Raw genomic sequence first — 21,548 nt, forward strand, 5'->3', positions numbered from 1 at the left:
ATCAATATGTCAATGCAATCTAAGTTCCTGTTACTGGTTGAATTGTGTCCCCCAAACATTCATATGTTAAAGTCCTAATCCTCAGTACCTCTGAATGTTACTGTATTTGGAGATAAGGTCTTTCAGGAAGTAATTAAATTAAAATGAGGTCATTAGAGTGACTGTAATTGTATCTGACTGTGTCCTTATAAGAAGAGGAGATTGGGACACAGACACATATAGAGGGAAGATCATGTGAAGACACAAAGAAAAGATGGCCGTCTACAAGCCAAGGAGAGAGATATCAGAAGAAACCAACCCTGATGGTGTCAGAGATGTTCTAACCAGAGCAACTCCATTTTGAATGAGGGCTACGAAAATGAGGCTGAGACTTGTTGGGCTGCATTCTCAGAAAGGTAGGCATTCCTAGCCTCTAGATGTTTATTATTAAGGGCACAAATTAATAATATTTACTAAACAGACCCTGACTTGGGAGTGTCCAGATATCTGATATCTGGAGAACAAAGGCATTCCTAATTTTGCTTTAAAGAAAATAATATCGATTCTTGCAAAATATATTAATTAAGAAAATTAATTCTTTATCAGAAACCCTTGTAGCAAAACACATCTCTCCATATATATAAGCATTGTATGGGTGGATGTGTTCCTCCTCTTACTTTTGGGAGCGTCCTACTCTGTAGCCAGACAACTAGCTATTATCTCTGGAGAAGCCTTGGGTAACCCTTGACATGGCAGGTAAGAACATTAATTCCTTCTGGATTGCTTATTCTGTTCTGACCCATTATGATGGGTCTCTGTCACCCCAGAACTGTATGGTCATGGGGATAGATGGACAAGCCCATAGATGCCATTTTGCCTATCCTTTAAGCTGCTCTTCAGGGACCTTGATTTTCTCCTGAATGCCCTACCCCTTGTTGGGGAGGGATTTGTTGACTCAGCTTCGAAGAGTAGTATCTTTAGGAAATCACAAGGCAGACTAAAATTGCTCCTTCTTCTTTCCCGTGAATAACTATCAGGCTTTGTTGCTAAATATCCTGATATAACACTTAAAGTACGCCATCTGTTGAATCCAACTACCTATTTGCCTGAACCCACAGGCATCCTACGTTATTCTTTTACCACTGTACTTTCTTAATAAACTTGCTTTTACTTTGCACTGTGGACTCGCCTTGAATTCTTTCTTGGGCGAGATCCAAGAACCCTCTCTAGGGGTCTGAATTGGGGCCCCGGTCCTGTAACATTTCTGGCAACCATGAGGGACCGATACTGAAGAACCTCCCCACCAACCCAAAGGAAATAGACTACAGCACTGATTGGATGACTTTGGGTAAGTGGTGTCGTACCTGGGTAAAGAATGGGATTGGGTTAGAGGCTTAACTTAAGGGAATTAGAGTCTCTCTGAAGACAGGGTGGGTTAGAGGCCCCTCTTAATAGAAAGCAAAGATGCTTGACTGACCTCGGGTTAGAGGACCAACTTAAAAGGATTAGAGTTCCTTCTAAGATTTAGGGGGTTAGAGGCCTCTCTCAGTAAAGTCCCTCTCTGCTAAAAATGGATTTGGCACCGCAGGCTATGCTCTTTGTATTAATCTGCCTTGTCCTCCTTGCTGCATAAATCAATTTCTTGGTTGCTGTCTGTGTTTCACTGTCTTTTTCAGAAGACTTTATCTAAATGGTCTTAGGGATCTTAACTTACTCTTTTCCTAGGTGCTTCTTGATTTCCATGTGTCTGCTCGCGAAACATTGGGAACAAAAAGCATTGAAGGCTCCATCTTTAAAATTGCTGGTTGAGATTTGGCATTCAACAGCTATGAGCAATAAAATTAGGCAGAGGTGGTTGTGTTTTGTTGCTGCTATGCTGACTAGGTGTGATCGAGAAGCACTAGGATGGAAATCAGGGGACTCTTCTCCTTGCTGTTTTGTTTCATTTTGCACACCAAAAACACTTCTTTCCTTTCTTGCATTCAGGCAAACTGGCTTTGCTTGTTCATTCCACACTGTCACTATTGCCCAGGACCTGCTTGCTCTGGTCATTCTCATCTAAATCCTCTTCATTTCCTTTGCCTTATTCAACATTTTTGTCAAAGTCCATGTTGTGGTTTATCTGAGATTCATGACTCAGCTCACTTACGTTATCTGGATAATGTGAATCATGTTTGATGAGAGGAAAAGAGGAAAAAGAGCTAGACATACTAGATGATCCTTTAATGCAAGCAGCCTTGGTTTAGCAGGCAGTTTTGTGTGGAGCAGAACCTCTTTCTGTCAGCTCTGAAGGTTCAGATGTGTCTGTCCTTTCTCCCTCTAATCCCCCTTGAGAACCCTTCATCCCCTCCTCCTTACCCGTCTAGCCCCACTCTATACCCACCACTCCCTGAGGAACTTAGCCTGGTGAGTACTACCCCTAGTGGAGCCTCCTGTCAACCTCTAAAGGGAAACCTTTGTCCACTTAGAGAGGTGGTAAATAGGGAAGGAGGCACTGTGAGAGTACATGTTCCCTTTTTTATGTCTGATTTGGCTCTGTGTAAAGAGAAATTTGGTGATTTCTCTGAAGACCCAGGAAGATTCATAGATGAGTTTGAGAAATTAATTCTGACCTATAGTTAACTTGGCAGGATCTGCATGTTTTGTTGTCTCTGTGTTGTACAGTGGGAGAGAAACAATGCATTTTGGGGACAGCTAGGGCCCATGCAGATGAGGCATTGGCTCACAACCCAAACCATAATACATATCAGGCAGGCGGTAGAGCAGTTCCAGATCAAGATCCAGAGTGGAACTATCAAAGGGGCAGTGACAACTTGGGGAGAAGAGATCATATGGTCATTTATTTGTTGGAAGGGATGAAGAAATGTATGAAAAAGCCTCTTAACTATGAAAAGGTTAAGGAAGTTTCCAGAACAAAGACGAGAATCCAGCTTTGTTTCAAGGACATTTAGTTGAGGCACTTAGGAAATATACTAACACTGATCCTGCCTCAAGGGACAGACAAACCCTTTTGGGAGTGCATTTTATAAGCCAGTTTGCCCCTGATATCCATAGGAAACTAGAAAAAGCAGCTATGGGTCCCCAGACTCCCATATGGGACAGCTTTTATATGTGGTATTTTTAGTTTTTAATAACAGGGACAAAGCAGAGGAAGCAGAAAGAGTAGGAAGGACCTCCCACAAGGTGCAGCTCTTGGCTGCAGCCGTAAGCTTACCTCCCACATGGGGTTGCCCTCCTGGTTCTTGGCCTGAACAAGGGAAGCTGAAAGGTGAGAAGTCAGAGTCACTGTGCCTTGGGCATGAATCAGTGTGCACACTGTAAGAAAGCTGGCCTTTGGAAGAGGGATTGCCCAGCACGCTGAAGGGAGCCATTGGCACCCGAACCAGTGATGGCCAAAATAGCCAGGCAAGCCCAAGAGTGACTGGGTCTGAGACCTCCCAGCACAGCTCCCATCAGACAACTAGCTATTATCTCTGGAGAAGCCTTGGGTAGCCCTTGACATGGCAGGTAAGAACATCAATTCCTTCTGGATTGCTTATTCTGTTCTGACCCATTATGATGGGCCTCTGTCACTCCAGAACTGTATGGTCATGGGGATAGATGGACAAGCCCATAGAAGCCATTTTACCTATCCTTTCAGCTGCTCTTCAAGGACCTTGATTTTCTCCTGAATGCCCCACCCTTTGTTGGGGAGGGATTTGTTAACTCAACGGCGAAGAGTAGTATCTTTTGGAAATCACAAGGCAGACTAAAATTGCTCCTTCTTCTTTACTGTGAATAACTATCAGGCTTTGTTGCTAAATATCCTGATATAACACTTAAAGTACGCCATATGTTGAATCCAACTACCTATTTGCCTGAACCCACAGGCATCCTACATTATTCTTATATACAAGTTACGGAGCAAGTTTATTCCAGCTGTCCAGATTTAAAGGATGAGCCTTTAGATAATCTTGAGGTAGAATGGCTTACAGATGGAAGTAGCTTTGTGCACCACGGAAATGGAAAGCTGAGTATGCCGTTGTCAGTCAACAGGAGGTAATTGAATCTCAGGCCTTTCCAGCTTCTACCTCAGCTCAAAAGGCAGAATTAATAGCTCTTATTAGAGCCCTGCAATTGGGAACGGACTTAAGAATTAACATTTACACTGATTCTGAGTATGCCTTTCTGATACTTCATGCTCATGTTGCTAACTGGAAGGAATAGGGACTCCTAACTGCTAAGGGTTCCCCTATAAAACATCACTTAGAAATTCTGGGTCAGGCACGGTGGCTCATGCCTGTAATCCCAGCACTTTGGGAGGCTTAGGAGGGGTGGATCACCTGAGGTCAGGGGTTCAAGACCAGCCTAGCCAACATGGTGAAATCCTGTCTCTACTAAAAAATACAAAAAAATTAGCCGGGCATGGTGGCAGGCGCCTGTAATCCCAGCTCCTCAGGAGGCCGAGGCAGAAGAATTGCTTAAGCTTGGGGGGTGGAGGTTGCAGCGAGCTGCGAAAAGAGGCTCTTCCCTTACTGTGACTAAGAGAAACTCTTTTGCAGATACGGCTGCTAAGGCCGCAGCATTAAAGGAGCCCCCAGCCATGATAATAATAGAACCAAGATATACTAAAGAGGAACAAGAGTGGACTGAAGGTCCATTGAAGGTCAGAGTCTAATTGAAGATCCTTCTGGCTGGCTTATCAATGACAACAAACTGTTGATACCAGGTGCTAATCACTGGAAAATAAGCATTTGCATGACTCTACTCATTTGGGAGGAGATTCCCTGTTTTAATCAATGTTGCAGCTTTTTGTAGGAAAAGACTTACTGAAAACAGCAAAGCAGGTAACTCAGGCCTGTGAACTACGTGCCCAGAATAACCCAAATAACCAATCTTTACATCCTCCTCTAGTAAGGCCTGTTCAGCATACGGGAATATATCTTGGTAAAGATTGGCAAATAGACTGTACTCAGATACTCACATGTAAAGGGTTTAAATATTTATTAATATTCGTTGACACCTTTACTGGTTGGATTGAGGCTTTTTCTACCTGGTCTGAAAAGGCAATTGAGGTTTCTAAGTTCCTACTAAAGGAAATAATTCCTAGATTTGTGCTGCCTGAGAGCTTACAGAGTGATAATGGCCCATCTTTCACAGCAACAATTACCCAAAACATATCTTCAGCTCTATGAATTCCTTAGTACCCCAACTACAGCTAAACTCCTGGGAATAAACAGCTGGGTCTACTTACCTCCAATTAAACCTGTCTCTTACGACGTCCCACAGACCTACGGAACACAAGAGACTGATCCTGTTTCTTCCTGTGAGTGAATCAGTGACCTCTGACTCCTGTTTGGAAGAAATGAAAGGGATGGGTTACATAAAAATATAGATTGACAATCTACTTTTGGGTATAAGTTGGAATCATGCAGAAAGTAACTTATTTACTCAGTGGGCACAGACTTTAGCCTCTACATAATCAGACAAACTGTTGGGTATGTGGAGAATTGCCACTTTCCTCCACTTCTGGGTTGTTCTGACATATTCAATCTGCCAACTTAAGTCTGTGGGGGACTTTATTGTGTTTCAGACTATTACCTAGACTATGAAAGCTTTAGACACTTATATCTCTGCTACTGATGTACTATCAGTCGACCCTATATCGACTTGGTTCCAACAACTTCCCAGTTCTTGGAAAGCCTTTCTGTTTAGTTTGCTTGGAATGATTTTACTTATGTTGCTTTGCTGTTGTGGAATATATTGCAGTTGTACTTTCTGTATAGGAATGCAAGACAAGCTCACTCAGTGCTTTTTTGAATTGAACACTTACTAATCACCATTTAATCTTCTGTGGCTTAAGCTACTCAGTCTGTGGTACATTTTTATGGGAGCCTTGGCAAATTAATACAGTGCCATTAAATTTCTGCTTGCTTATTCACCACTGATTTCATTTTCTTTGGAAAACTAAAACTTTTTTTTTTTTGGAGGTTATAGGTTTTTTTTTTTTTTTGGGGGGGGAGGTTATTATCACCTTTTGTCAGAACTCGGAGTTATGAACGACCTTCACCATACCAACACTCTCTGACTGAGTTTCTCTCTACCCTGAATGTGAGAGACCCTAATAGTCAGGAATATCATTGCCCCATTCAGGCTGAAGAAGTTACAGAAGATGGATTTTCATCCCTCTGCAATCCTTAGGATTAAGGGTCCTCTTGTAAAGAGAGCCGGGAGATATGTCAGAAATGTTTGAACCAAAGCAACTCCATTTTGAGTGAGGGCTAGGAAAATGAGGCTGGGACTTGCTGGGCTGCATCCTCAGAAAGGTAGGCATTCCTAGCCTTTAGATGTTTACAGTTAAGGAAACAAATTAATAATGTTTACTAAGCAGACCCAGACTTGGGAGTGTCCAGATATCCCAATATCTGGAGAACAAAGTCATTCCTAATTTTGCTTTAAAGATAATAATATCAATCCTTGCAAAATAAACTAATTAAGAAAATTAATTCTTTATCAGAAACTTTTGTAGCAAAACACATCTTCCCATATATACAAGCCTTGTACTCATGGTGGATGAGTTTCTCTTATTTTTGAGAACGTCCTACATTTGTCTATGGAGTAGCTGTCCTTTTACCACTGTACTTTCTTAATAAACTTGCTTTTACTTTGCACTGTAGACTCACCCCGAATTCTTTCTTGCCCAAGATCCAAGAACTCTCTCTTGGGGTCTAGATCCGGATCCATGTCCTGTAACAATGACACTTTGATCTTCGATTTCTAGCATCCAGAATTGTGAGAAAACAAATTTCTATGGCTTAAGCTACTCAATCTGTGGTACTTTGTTATGGCAGTCCTGGCAAACTAATACAGTGCCATCGAATTTCTGCTTGCTGATTCACCATTGATTTCATTTTCTTTTGAAAACTGAAACTTTTTTTTTGGAGGTTATAGATATCAGGATGTATATATTAAAGTGTACAATGTTTTTCTGAATCAATTATACCTCGGTAAAGCTAAAAATCATTATTTCTTGAATTGTGACTATAATACAAGTTTATTTTCAAACTTAAAAAATACAGAATATACAAAGAAGGGAGAAAACCTATGTTATCCAAATACAATATCTATTTCCCATTGTTTACTGCCTTTCTTTTCTTCTATATGTATTTTAGAATATATAAATTTAATATCTGAGAAAATTTACCAGGCCCGAAAGCATATAACTTCAAATAGGCAATGTACAATGCCCAGTAATCTAGGTTTTATTTAGCTTTGTCTCTCTCTCTCTCAATAAGCATATTTTGGAGATTCTCAACTGTGCATCCCCTGTCAGTTTTGACCTCCATCACTCTCATGTGATGACATGTCTTCCTATGTAATGCACAAAATTGAAGCCATCAGATGGGTTTTCTCACATGCTCCAGTCTCAAGATCCTCAAACTCATTTTTTCCCACAATAGAGCAGTGATTCTTAAACCACATTGCACATTGACCCCTGGGGAGCTCTCAAAAAAGCAGGTGCTCAGGAACTCTATTGGACAATCAATTATCTCTAGGGATAGGGGCAAGCATCAATAATCTTTAAAAGCTCCTCGAGTAGTTCTAGTGTACAACCAGGGCAAGAATGTCTGGAATAAAATGAATGACTTTTTCTCTTTCTTTTCCAAACTTCTCTTCCATTTTCACACAATTCAGTCCTAAAAGCCAAGAACCAATTCAGAAAACTTATCCTTAAAATTCTATTCCTCTAGAACTGTTCTCAGTACCAAAATATTTATTACTTCAGGTTCTCCAGAGAAACAGAACCAATAGGATGTATCTATATCTGTATCTCTATCTATATCTAGCTATATTGTATATATCTATATATGAAATCTTATATATATATTTTTTCTCTTATCTCTCTATCTATCTATAAGGAGATTTATTATATTGGCTCATGTGATTATGAAGGCTGAGAAATCCCACAGTCTGCTGTCTGTAAGCTGGAGACCCAGGAAAGCTAGTGGTGTAATTCAGTGCAAGTCTGAAGGCCTGAGAACCAGAGACCCACAGTGAGGAAGGAAAAAAGGTGTGAATTCCTCTTTCTGCTCCTTTTAGTTCTATTCATTATCTCAACAGGCTGGATGATATCCAGCCCTTTTGGGGAGGGCAATCAACTTTACTTAGTCCACCAATTCTGGATGCTAAAATACCATCACAGATACATCTAGAAATAAAGTTTAATGTGGACACTGTATGGCCCACTCAAATTGACACAAAAAATTTAAGAATCACACAGTTACATATAGCAGTGCAGCTAAATATTTTATGACTGTATATCATAGGAGAACAGAAACTGGGAGACAATTAGCCATTTCTTCTACAGATGTCTATTTGCAATTCGAAGACTCCTAAAAAGCATAGGTTCTCTTAAGTGAAATTGGAATCTGTGAAAATTAACTTCTTAATGTCTTAAAGTTTTCTGGCTCAATATACTTTTCTGGCATAGTAAAAGCAAGAAGAGAAGGAGGAAAAAGTGACACTGAAGAAATTGATGCTTATACAATGAAACTTCTTAAAATATGGGAAAATGTAGGAAAGTAAATATGCTGATGACTTCTGGGAAAAGGGAAGTTTAGACAGAATATCTTTAAGTCTGATATTATCATGGACCAAACTCGCACCAAATAATACAGTAACACTAGGAAATTGTATTATTTTATTTTATTTTTTGAGGCAGAGTCTTGTTCTCTTGCCCAGGCTGGAGTGCAATGGCACGATCTGGGCTCACTGCAACCTCTGCTTCCTGGGTTCAAGCAATTCTCTTGTCTCAGCCTTCTGAGTAGCTGGGATTACAGGTGCATGCCACCATGCCCTGCTAATTTTTGTATTTTTAGTAGAGACGGAGTTTTACCATGTTGGCCAGGCTGGTATGGTGCTGACCTCAGGTGATCTGCCCACCTCGGCCTCCCAAAGTGCTGGGATTACAGGTGTGAGCCACAGTGCCTGGCCAGAAATTTTAAAAATATGTCATTAGCTAGCTGAGTAAGCAAAAGTATAGATTATCTAGAGCTTCCAATGCAACCGTCCAATTTATTGTCTTGGGACCATGTTGGAAATATGGGTTGTGTGTGGCAGAAATCAGTGATTATAATATAAACCACAGTCAGAAAGATATTGAATATTCAGATGAAGGACCAGGTATGGAAAAACATTTCTCAATATTCACATTATATGTATCAGAGACATTTCATGCCCCACTTTACCTTCGTTTGGTCTATCTTTTATCATAAACATTGCTGTGACATCCAGTTTTGTGCAAATGTGAACTGACAGTACCTTACTTTAGTGGCCGTGTACATCTCACTTTATGTTCCAGGCTTCTCGGGCACCAGGAATGATAGGTGACAACTGCTGGAACCCTGTGGTATTCATGCATGAGCATTTGGGAAATATGAGGAGCATAAAAAGTCACAGGGGTAACCAACAGTTGACTAATAGAGGACAGAAGCTGGTGGAAAATTTTTCTCCTTTTCACAGCTCAGAAAAATTCTTAGTTGCATTCTGTCCACCTCCTGAGTAGGTCCTGGCAAGATTGAGCCCAGAGCAATAACACATTTCTTGTATTGGTTTTCCAACCTTCCCTGTTTCACTTTCCCCAGGGCCCTACTACTTTTCCTTGGGCTCAAATCCAAGGAAATAAACTATCTGCATACAAGCTCTGTTTCCTGGAGTATAGGGAGGGGATGGGGAGGAAACTGAGGCTAATACAGTTGGCACCAAAATGGGCCCAGAAAGCAGATTCACAGCATGGGATTCTGGAACTGGTCAGGAAGTGATAAGGACTCTATTAGTGATGGTAGGTTTGTTGGTGAAAATTCCTGACATGCAATCAGGATGAGGCACAGAAAGAAAGTGAAACATTGGCTTATGCTGTAGTTTCAGCACTTAGATGGTGTTGAGAAAGCAGTGTAAGAATTCTAAATTGGACTGGATTATAGCAGCCTTGAAAAAGCAAATGACAGGTTTATATTAGCTAACTATAAACTCAAGACTGTCTCTGAAATCAGAAGGCCTACATGGTAGTATTAAAAAAAAAAAATCTGAAGCTCCTGGACAAGACTGTACTGAAAATCAGGCACAGAATCTAACTTTAATGGTAGAAGGGCTACATAGTCAACTTTATATGAGTGTACTACCTCTATAAGTATTTGATGTCAATCAGGGCTCTGACAGGAAAACAGTGGAACCCTAGAACCTGGGTGGAGATATATGAGTAGAAAGGTCTGAATCTGGAATACCTGTACTCCCCTGAATCCTATGGACTGGTAGAATAAGCTTCTTCCCATATCAGAAGGTGGTGGCCTCTCCTTGCAAAGAGAACTGGTACAGATTTCACTTGGAACAAGACAATACTTATTTTTTTGTGAGATTTGCCTCAATCTTCTCTCGTTGCCTTCAGACCAATAAGACTGGGGCCAGCTTTCAGTATAGATTCAGCAGGAAAATAGAGTTTGAGAAAACATACCCCACAAAGTGCAAGACCTGTCTTATATTTACCATCAGAAACCAGGGTAAAAAATGTGATATTGGATAGTGATGTGAAAATGGGCAGAATATATGAATAGGGAAATTTATTGCCAAGTGGAGACTTTTTCATGACTCTGGATTTAATATCCTGGCCCTGATATAATATCTTAAAATAAAATAAATGCTTGAACTGCCTTGGAAGAATGTCACAGAGTTCAGGAAAGAGAGTAATTTAGAATAAATTTATTACATGATCCCAGATAACCCACTATTTCCATATTTTTCCCAGAAATAAGACACTCCTTATTTTAAGGATCAGAGGGCACTCCTTTCTTTAAGGCTATATGGAATGTACTGATGCAGAGGGTCCTGGACTCTTTGACAAGCTCAGTGCTGGCTATCTGCTGAAGGCCAAGCTTGAGAGTAGGAAGTATGGCTGGATGCAGTAGCTCATGCCTGTAATCCCAGCATTTTGGGAGGCTGAGGCAGGAGGATTGCTTTAGGCCAAGAGTTTGAGATAAGCCTGGACAACATAGCAAGACCACATCTCTAAAAATGTTAGAAATAATAAAATAAAAAAGAGAGTAGGAGATACACCCAAGAACTGTGCTCCATACAAATGGATATTTGCATTAGGGAATGCATTCTGGAAATGCAATGTCCCAAGGGAAGCATTTAAATAAAGAAGCAAGATGGAAACAATAATAGTGAGCAGCAAGACCAGAATGGTGACCAGGGGTCTGTGGTTATGTTTAAGAGGTCACAGTTTGTTTCTAGGAATACGATGCACAGGCAGCCAAAACAGTATGACAAGTAGAGCCAAACTGGCATAATCAAAAAGACAAAGAGCTGGAGAGCAGACTTCAGCCAACATATTAGAAAATTATGATACTGCAGTCAGTTTGAGGATCTCAGCCAGTTTATAGATCTAGAGTCCATTGGTTGAAGAGAGCTTTCTCTTGAGGAAGGCCTCTGCAATGTCACAGCAAGTAAATATAATAAATAATTTCCCAATCTTTCCCCACAGGGACATGCACTCATTTGCCTCAGTTTGCAAAAGTACAGGATTACCTATACCTTTTGAGGGCTGTTATATATAGGTCACAAGCTGACTCTGATGCCTAAGATCTAAAATACCACTGCAGTCCTCTGGTTAGAGTAGTAGGGTAGTAGGTAGTAGTAGTAGGAGGAGGAAGATAAATAGAATTCTAACACAAGTCTATCTCACAAGTGGGTCCAATGCATTTGCAAACTCACAATGGTTATTTCTGTAGTCCTCGAGTACATAATTATGAAATTCTTATCAGCTTGCCAACTCTCACATTGATTCCACAATGTATAGAATGAGAGCCATTACACTAGAAAGGGCCAAGTAGAAGTTCCTGAATTGCCCCCATATCCTCCTGTCAAGACAGTAAATCAGATGCAATGCTTCATCCTGAGAATTTCAGAAATGAGAATTACTATCAAAAAGTTAAAGAAGGAAAAAGTCCTTGTAATAAATCTCCATTCAAATCATCTGTATTCCCCCAACAAAACTAGATGAATCAAGCATATTGACAGTGGGCTACCATATACTTAACCAAGTGGTAGTCCCAATCATAGATGCTCTGCTAGATTTGGTGTCTTCACTGCAATAGATCAACACAATCACTTAATTATGTAGCTATTGATGTAGTTAATGGACTTATTTTAATCTCTATGAGTAATGACAATCAAAAACAGTTTGCATCTACATTGGAAGGAGAGCAGTCTACATTCATACAAACACTCCATGGCTACATTAAGTCTGTTAATATAGTCTTCAAGGACCTCGATCATGTTGATATTCCACTGAACATCCTATCTGTCCTCTATGTTGATGACATCATGCTAATTAGACTAGAGGACAGGAAGTGGCAAGTACTTGGAATTCTTTAGTAAAATAAACACATGCGAAAGGGTTAGAAGATATACCAAACAAGTCTGGGAATTTATCACAGCAATGAAGTTTTTAGGGATCTTATGGTCTGTGGAGTCCAGAAAAATAAAGAGGTTTGTAGAAGATTCAAATTGTGATGTAAGCTGCTCTGCTATTCAGACCATGTGGCCCAGCAGATCCCATGATGCTCAAAGTATTTATTGTGGATTAAAATGCTGTTCAGAGTCCCTAGGAAGGCCTAATATGAGAAATACATTGCAGATTCTCCAGGATTCTCTGGAGCAATAGCAGGGTTTTTGTGCAGAAAACAAGTTGGTGTTTGAAAAAGAGCTGTAATAGAGACTGAGTGCCTGACCATGAGATAACAAGTGATATGGTTTGGCTGTGTCCCCATCCAAATCTCAGCTTGGATTGTAGTTCTCATAATCCCCATGTGTTGTGCGAGGGACCCAGTGGAAGGTAATTTTATCATGGGGCCAGTTACCCTCATGCTGTTCTTGTGATAGTGAGTGAGTTCTCATGAGAGCTGATGGTTTTATGAGGGGCTTTTTCCCCTTTTGTTCAGCACTTCACCTTCCTGCCACCATGAGAAGAAGGACATGTTTGCTCTCCCTCCCACCATGATTGTAAGTTTTCTGATTGTGAGTTTCTCAGCCATGCTGAACTTTGAGTCAATTCAACCTCTTTCCTTTATAAATTACCCGGTCTCTGGTATGTCTTTATTAGCAGTGTGAGAACAAACTAACACAAATAATTATGTGACTAGAGTTTTCCAACATGAGTTGGATATTATCAGATCTTAGGAGCCATGATGTCAAGCAAATGCAACAGCCATCTGTCAAATGGTGGAATGACACATTCAGATCGTATCTGAGCAGGTCCAGGGGCCACAAGTAATACAAAAAGATGTGACACAGAACTCCACATCACCTATCTCAGTTGTACTATTGCCTCTCCTTCAAATTATATTTATGGTGTAATAGAAATTCCTCATGACTAACTGAGAGAAGTAGAAATTAAAGGCTTGGTTCACAGATAGGTCAGTTTGATATGTTGGTGCTAACAAAAAATGAACAGTTGCCACGTCACAATCACACTCATCAGATACCCTGACAACAAATGGTGAGGGGCAATCCTTCCAGCAGGCAGAGCTACAAGCAGTGTAGCTGGTCATTGATTTTTATGGAAGGGAAAATAATCTGAAGTATGGATATAAATAAAACCTTGAGCAGAGGAGACATGGAGGGAGTAAATGTAATATTGGAAACAAATAAGTCTGGGGAAGAGGCATATGAATGGACCTCTGGAAGTGACTGCACACTTTGTGTATCCTTTTGCCTTATGTTATGTGCATCAGAGAGCATCTACTGAAGAGAAGACACTAGACGACCACAGAGAGAAACTCATCACACAGATGTTAACAGCTTCTCTCTTTAGCTACTGCAGTGTCTGCACAATGAGCCTTGGAATGGATGGCCATGGTAATAGATTTGGAGGTTATTTATGTGACCAATATCAGCGACTCTCTCTCACAAAATTGGCTTATTGGCCCTGCCACTGTCACTGTTAATTGGCCCACCTGCATAGCATAGACCGGAGCTGAGCCTCCACATGACACCATCCTTCAGGGATAATAGCCAGGCACTTAATGGTAGGTTGATTATATCAGACCTCTTCCACCCTGGACTAATTTATCCTTACTAGAACTGACACTCTCTCTGCATATGTGTTTGTCTTCCCTGCCTTGAATACCTCCAGAGCTCATACCATCTGAGTGATTATAGAATGTGTGATTTACTGATATGGCATTCCACACAAAAATGCATCAGATCCATTTCAAGATAAAGAAAGATTTATTATCCTGGAAGTGAAGCAAGATATCTCACTGATTCCTTTGCTGGCAGGAATGAGAGTACACAGGCACTGTTGAGGGCAAACTCCACTCACTAGCTGCTTCACCCCTTGTGGGAGGGGGAGAGCAGGTGAGCAGGTCCTGGAGCCGGGGAGAGCAGGTGAGCAGGTGCTGGATCCAGCAAGAGCAAACTCCATACTGGCCCCAAAGCAGCATCTAGGGCAGGGTGTCCAAAACCCCCGAAGCCACAGAGGAAATGTTACAGTGCCCTATTAGCTTTGCCATTCACAGATGGCTCAAGTGTTAACAGCTCGGTGGAAAGTCAGTGTGACAGCCTTTTGCATACACATTCGAGTCCTTGTCCAGCATCCAAGAGGAATGAGGTGGCACAAATGACTTGAAGATAGTAAATGCAGGGGATTTTATTGCCAATGAAAGTGGCTTTCAGAGGGAAAGGAAGCTGAAAAGTGAACAGAGCGGGAAGGTAATCTTTCCCTGAAGTCTAACCATCCCCAGTCAGAATCCTCTCTGAAGCTATGCCATCAAGCTGTCCTTCTGAAGTCAAGCTGCTTCTCTCTGACATCCCATCATAGTTTCTGATGTCCAACTGCATCTCTTCCTCCTGCTGACTGAGCCTGGGGTTTTTATGGGCACTGGATGGGGGCAGAGCAGGCCATGGGTAGTTTTAGAAAAGGCAACATTTGAGTGGGAAAACAGGAATGCAAGTTCTCACTTTGGGCCACAGTTCCAGGCTTGAGGGTGGGGCCCTTGCTGGGGACTCACCCTCTTCTGCCCAAAATTTCTCTACCTCCTTTCCCAATGAGAAGGACTGGAAAGTCCTGACTCATCAATATAAATCCTAGTCTTGTGATCTTGGCCAAGTCATTTAACTACTCTTTTACTCAGTTTCTCCATCTACTCAGATGAGGATGACAGGGGTCCTATTAAGATCATATAAGAGAAGGCTATGTGTAAAAAAGTCCTTTAAAAACCACCAGGCATAATGTTAGGGATGCATTTGGTATGTAGAGCTGTGGTTTTTAGGCATATCTTGTGAGAGAAGAGGTATTACATGTCACAGGATTTCACATCAGGTAAGGGAGGGGAATACACCTATCACAGCTCCTATAACCCCGAGACCTGTGGTTTACTCTCAGTGTCTGGGAGCAGATTTTAGCTAGAAGAAGCTTTTTGCTTTCATTTATCAGGTAACTAATATATGTAGTAATCATTCCAAGTTGGTGTGCCCCTTTTGTTTTCTCTGAGTATCTGGATTGTGTCCAGTTTTCCATAAAATAACTTTCTTGGAAATGATTTCTCTTTCTGTTATAGATACAAACTTCCTCAGGAAATCAAAGCATTTTGGAACTTGAAGTTGATTGACTAAGTCAGGAGCCTGTAATCCATGTTCATATTGAAGCTCTGCCTCATTCAGGGTACACTGCTCAGTGGGACCCCTGGGAGATCTGACCCATGTGTTCCAAAGAACAGAGTCTGTGAGCACCAGAGGCTCCTGAAGAGCCACACCCTTTAGTTCTTCAGCTCTTTAAGTATTCATACTTTGCCTCATTCTTCCTGAACTATCCTGAACATGTTGAGCAGAAAAGTGCTTGGTTAGCCATATATTAAACTTTTTTTCTCATGTGGGCATCTGTGCATATTTTATTTATATGGGAGAGAACAGATATACAGAAATAAATGACTAGAAAATAAAATGGTCTGTTTTATTTTTCTTCCTTGCATCATCCCAGCCAAATCACGATCTGTGGAGTAAAGGAAACCCATGGTCATCATTTTTCCCGGGCTGTATGTTGGGGATCAGTGTGGTTATCAGGACCCAGCAATAAAAATGTGTAGTTTACTTTAGCTTCAATATTCAAAGAGGCTTAATTTTCCTGTGCCAGACCTTGAAGGATAGTGCAGACCACTGAGAAATTTGCAATGAGATGGGATCAGGTCAAACCACTTAAAAAGTTACTATGCCCTGGGATCAAGGATGCCTAGGAGCTGGGTGGGAGAAGATAGGAAAAGAGTGAGAGGAAAGAGCCTGAGATACTCAGAAGAGTGAGTGAGGGGCAGTGGGAAGCTCTCTCCCATTCTCTGGGTTAATAGAAATGGAACACAGACTTGGGGGCTGATAGCCAGGCAGGGATTGGCCCTGGCCCCCAATGAATAATGATTTTAACAGTCATGGAAGTGAGTTGGCCAAGAGTTCCACCATGCCAGTACCAAGAGGTGACTTTGTAAACAAGAAATGGTACTGGGTGATGGGCTTATACTACCCACTGAGAGCAAGGAAGGCATTGCTGTTACACTTCAGGACCATGCTCATCAGGGAGCTTGGAAGGATTGCAAAGGCAACATAGAGATTTATCCACACAGAGACAACAGGCCACAAGGTAATTGCCGGGCAGCCACAGCACAGTAGGTAGGGATGGCATCAGTCTTTATGTGAAGTTGGGACTCTTCAGGAAGTCGGGAGAACACAGACATCATTCCACAATCAGGAATCAACCAGGAACTGAACCAACACACCAGAGACTCCATCAGTGATGACTTCAGTATCACCACAATAAACATCTTGGATGCCAGGTAGAGGCAACTGCAAATCTACCAAATTGGGACTGGTAAACTGGCCAAGAAAGAAAGAGAGATTGAAAAAAAAAAAAAGAGTTCACAAACAAAATTCAAAAACACACAAAGCAACTAAGATCAAAAAGGACAGACAAAATTAACTATCAATGCATTCCAAATAAAAATAAATTTACATTTTAATAAGCATGTTTAGGATTGTCAAAGAAATATATGTAGGGATATTAATAAAAATAGAATAAGAAATTATTTTAAAAAGTTGAAATTAAATAAAGAGAAGAAAAAGTTAATTGAAAATCTTGGAAATTATATGCATAAATTGTGTATCTACATTACACATGTATTATATATAATATATGCATAATGTTGTATATGTACTTTATGATATACACATTCCTACCTCATATATGTAGTTTATGCATATGTGTGTATATTCAATAGGTTTGATAAATTCCAGTTATAGTAAAAAAAGTAAAATTTGTGTATTGAAAGATGCTTCTGAGGAATTTACCCAAATGAAGCACACAGAAAAAAAGAAATAAAAATATGTGAAAGGACGATTAAAATATATGGTGAAGAGTTTAAGAGACTTCAACAAACGTCTGGTTGTCGTTTCAGAAAAAGTGAAGAAGGAAAATAATGGCAAAGTAACATACGTTACTTCTGATATTTCCCAGAATTGAAGAGAGACATGAACTTTTAGGCTGGAGATTTTAAAAATTAGAAATAAAATAAAAATAAATAGAAAAATCCATAGCTTGACATTGCATAACGCAACTGAAAAACATTTAGTATAAAAATGAAAAATTTTAAACTCTCAAAGGAAAAATTTCCCAAATAATCTATGCAAGACGGACTACAGAACTTTCATCAGAAACAACTGATGAAAAAAGACAATGAAGTAATACATTCAATATTTTGAGAGAAAATATTCATCAGCCTGGAAACCTAAACTCAGGTAAACCACAATCCCAAGGTCAAAATTAAGACATTTCAGACATACACATTTCTTTAGAATTTACCACCAATTGATTTTCAATGGGAACTGATTACTTGATATACTTTAATAGGAAGAGAAGTAGACTTAGAGGGATGACACATGACTTGAAAAATTGGAGTCACACACAACATTAAGAAAAATAGAGGCACACAAATTAATTAAATGGTTGAATGTGTGTGCTTTGATAAAGGGATGTTAAAGCATTATAGTGTTCAAGGAGGACTATAAAGATATGGATTAATTCCAGATTTTAAAATAAAACCATATATGTATTAAGAATATAGGATGCTAACTAAGGGGAGAAAAATATAATCTAGAGTTTCCATGAGAGTAGGAGATAAAAAAATGTAGAAAACTTTATTAATCTACCAGAAGGGAGGAACAGAAATAAAAAAGAAATAGGGAAGAAAGATGGTAAACAGAAAACAAGAAGTACGAAGGAAAAAGAATTTAAATATATAGTTATTGCAGTGAATGTAAATAAGTTAAATTCACTTATTGAAGTACAGTCTATCATGTTGACTATATGTTGCTTATAAAAGGTATGTTGTTTATAAAAGATCCAACTAAAATGAAAACTACACAGAGATTTGAAAGAAAGTATTGAAAAATACACTAGGCAAATAATAACCAGACAAAGGATATATCAACATTAAAATAAAATAAAATGTAAGATTTAAACTTTGATAAGGATAAAAAACTTCTACCAAGAGAATATAATAATAATGAATTTGTGAGTGTGTAACAACATAGCCTTGAAATATATGAAGTGAAAACTGTATTACATGGTGAAATTGACAAAACAGAATTTAGTTGAATTAAAAACCTAAATATGAAATGAAAAAATTTCAGAAGAAAACATTTAAAACATGAGAATTGAAAAATAATTTTGCCACAAGACACAAAAATACAAACCATAAAGGAAAATACCAATACATTTTTATACATTAAAAACACTTTTTGTATCAGAAGATACCATATAAGGGAGAAAAAGTAAGTCACATAATCAACACAGGATTATAAAATCAACAAAGAATTAATAGTTAGCATAGAAAGAATTCCTACAAATCAATACAAAATGACAGCCTGATAGAAAAATGGTCAAAATATGTAAAAAATCAATCTATAGAGAAGAGAAACTGAATGGCCAATAAATATAACAAAATATCTCAGCCTCACTAGTAATCAGGGGGATACTTGTCAAAATTACAAAAAGGTAATATTTCACATTCATTATGTAGGAAAAAGTAGGTAAAACAGAACTCTCAGATTCTTGTTGGAAATACAAGTTGTTAAAGTAGAGTAATTAGTATTTAAAGAAATTGATATTCCTGTCTCTAATCTAGATTTTCGGTTTCTACGTTTATGCCATAAAAAAACTCACACAAGTTCATAAAAAAGAATATTTATTGTTCTAATGAAGAACAAGAAAAAGTTCAAATCCAACAGTTGAAGGAAAGATAAATATGTATGTGTATATATACATATAATATGTACATATGTGTAACATAGATATTTTGAATTTAAAAACTTGCATTAGAAAATTAATGAGAGGCCATTAGGCTGAGAAGGCTTTAGACCTTAGGTCCTACATAAGCAAACTGAAACCCAACTCATTGTAAATAGTGAAATGAAACTTTTAGCTTAACCCATCAGAAACTTCCAACTATATGAGGGAACTGAAACCCAACTCATTGTAAATAACGAAATGAAACTTTTAGCTTAACTGATCAGATACTGCCAATTAATCCTAGGGACTTCCCACTTTAATGAATCAAATATTTTCTTTATCTTGCTTCCAAGAGCACCTTATAAAAGTTTGCCCTGACACCCTCTTTCTAAAGTGCTAAACTGCTTGCAATTCATGAATTGTTAAATGTTCAAAAAACTCATTAAAATTTTAATATGTCTAAGTTTTGGTTACAATTACATAAACATATGGCATAGAAAGAATTTTAGATGCTAAGTTGTGTTTTTAAAAAAATTCTCCTGGTAGTATGGGAGCAGAAAATAAAATAAATAATAAAATAAAAAAATAAATTTGACTTCTGCTTTCAGCTCTGACACATAGAGGGCTTGGAAATAGTCACTCCCATCTTTACAAGAAAAATCTTGAACTATGAAAATCAATTACTTTTCTTGAACCCTTCAGAAAATTGAGGTCAGAAAATAAACTGTCATCCTGAAATCTGGAGACAACGGCAAATACAGAGAATCATAGCTGAGATCAGCTTACCTGGACCAGAAGCCATATGAACAATAAACTGATAATGACACTTAAATGGTAATTTTGACATGCTGACCCAAAGGAAGAAGCTGAGGAACAAAGTGCAATTTTAAAGAGTTTACTTAAGCCAAGATGAGGACAGCTGCTCAGAAAACTCAGACCTCAGTAAATTTGGTTATGAGCTCCCAATTGGCCTTTGTTACAAGCAGGTTTTTAAAGGCAAAAACAGGGAGAGGAATGGGATTATACAAAGTTACTCATCAGAAATTCTCATTGGTTTACAGAAAAAAATATTGATTAGTGGTTGGCTATACATTGTTCTTTGTATCACAAATTCCAGGACCATGAAGACAATGGGTGAAGGTCACATTGTGCAACTTGTGGTAACTTATTTTGAGATATGTTTCATCAGTTTATTGAGAGTTTTTAGCATGAAGTCTACTGAATTTGTTAAAGGCCTTTTCTGCATCTATTGAGATAATCATGTGGTTTTTGTCATTGTTTCTGTTTCTGTGATGGATTTTATTTATTGATTTGCATATGTTTTTTTTTTATTATTATACTTTAAGTTCTAGGGTACATGTGCATAACGTGCAGGTTTGTTGCATATGTATACTTGTGCCATGTTGGTGTGCTGCACCCATCAACTCGTCAGCACCCATCAACTGGTCATTTACATCAGGTATAACTCCCAATGCAATCCCTCCCTCCTGCCCCCTCCCCGTGATAAACCCCAGTGTGTGATGTTCCCCTTCCCGAGTCCAAGTGATCTCATTGTTCAGTTCCCACCTATGAGTGAGAACATGTGGTGTTTGGTTTTCTGTTCTTGCGATAGTTTGCTGAGAATGATGGTTTCCAGCTGCATCCATGTCTCTACAAAGGACACAAACTCATCCTTTTTTATGGCTGCATAGTATTGCATGGTGTATATGTGCCACATTTTCTTAATCCAGTCTGTCACTGATGGACATTTGGGTTGATTCCAAGTCTTTGCTATTGTGAATAGTGCCGCAATAAACATACATGTGCATGTGTCTTTATGGCAGCATGATTTATAATCCTTTGGGTATATACCCAGTAATGGGATGGCTGGGTCATATGGTATTTCTAGTTCTAGATCCTGGAGGAATCGCCATACTGTTTTCCATAATGGTTGAACTAGTTTACAATCCCACCAACAGTATAAAAGTGTTCCTATTTCTCCACATCCTCTCCAGCACCTGTTGTTTCCTGACTTTTTAATGATTGCCATTCTAACTGGTGTGAGATGGTATCTCATTGTGGTTTTGATTTGCATTTCTCTGATGGCCAGTGATGAGGAGCATTTTTTCATGCGTCTGTTGGCTGTATGAATGTCTTCTTTTGAGAAATGTCTGTTGATATCCTTTGCCCACTTTTGGATGGGGTTGTTTTTTTCTTGTAAATTTGTTTGAGTTCTTTGTAGGTTCTGGATATTAGCCCTTTGTCAGATGAGTAGATTGCAAAA

At 39.2% G+C, this 21,548-nt stretch overlaps 1 long non-coding RNA gene across 1 annotated transcript in view; it reads left to right on the forward strand.

Moving 5' to 3' along the window:
• The window catches only part of LOC105475501 (uncharacterized), a 130,853-nt gene extending 122,176 nt beyond the window's left edge, over positions 1 to 8,677 (forward strand). Inside the window, exons 9-11 of the long non-coding RNA XR_983404.2 lie at positions 193 to 1,327; positions 4,521 to 4,805; positions 7,878 to 8,677. This is a non-coding gene — a long non-coding RNA (uncharacterized lncRNA). The remainder of the gene's footprint in view (positions 1 to 192; positions 1,328 to 4,520; positions 4,806 to 7,877) is intronic.
• The last annotated feature ends 12,871 nt before the right edge of the window (positions 8,678 to 21,548 follow it).

Source organism: Macaca nemestrina, chromosome 4, assembly GCF_043159975.1.
Source record: "Macaca nemestrina isolate mMacNem1 chromosome 4, mMacNem.hap1, whole genome shotgun sequence".
NCBI lineage: Eukaryota > Metazoa > Chordata > Mammalia > Primates > Cercopithecidae > Macaca > Macaca nemestrina.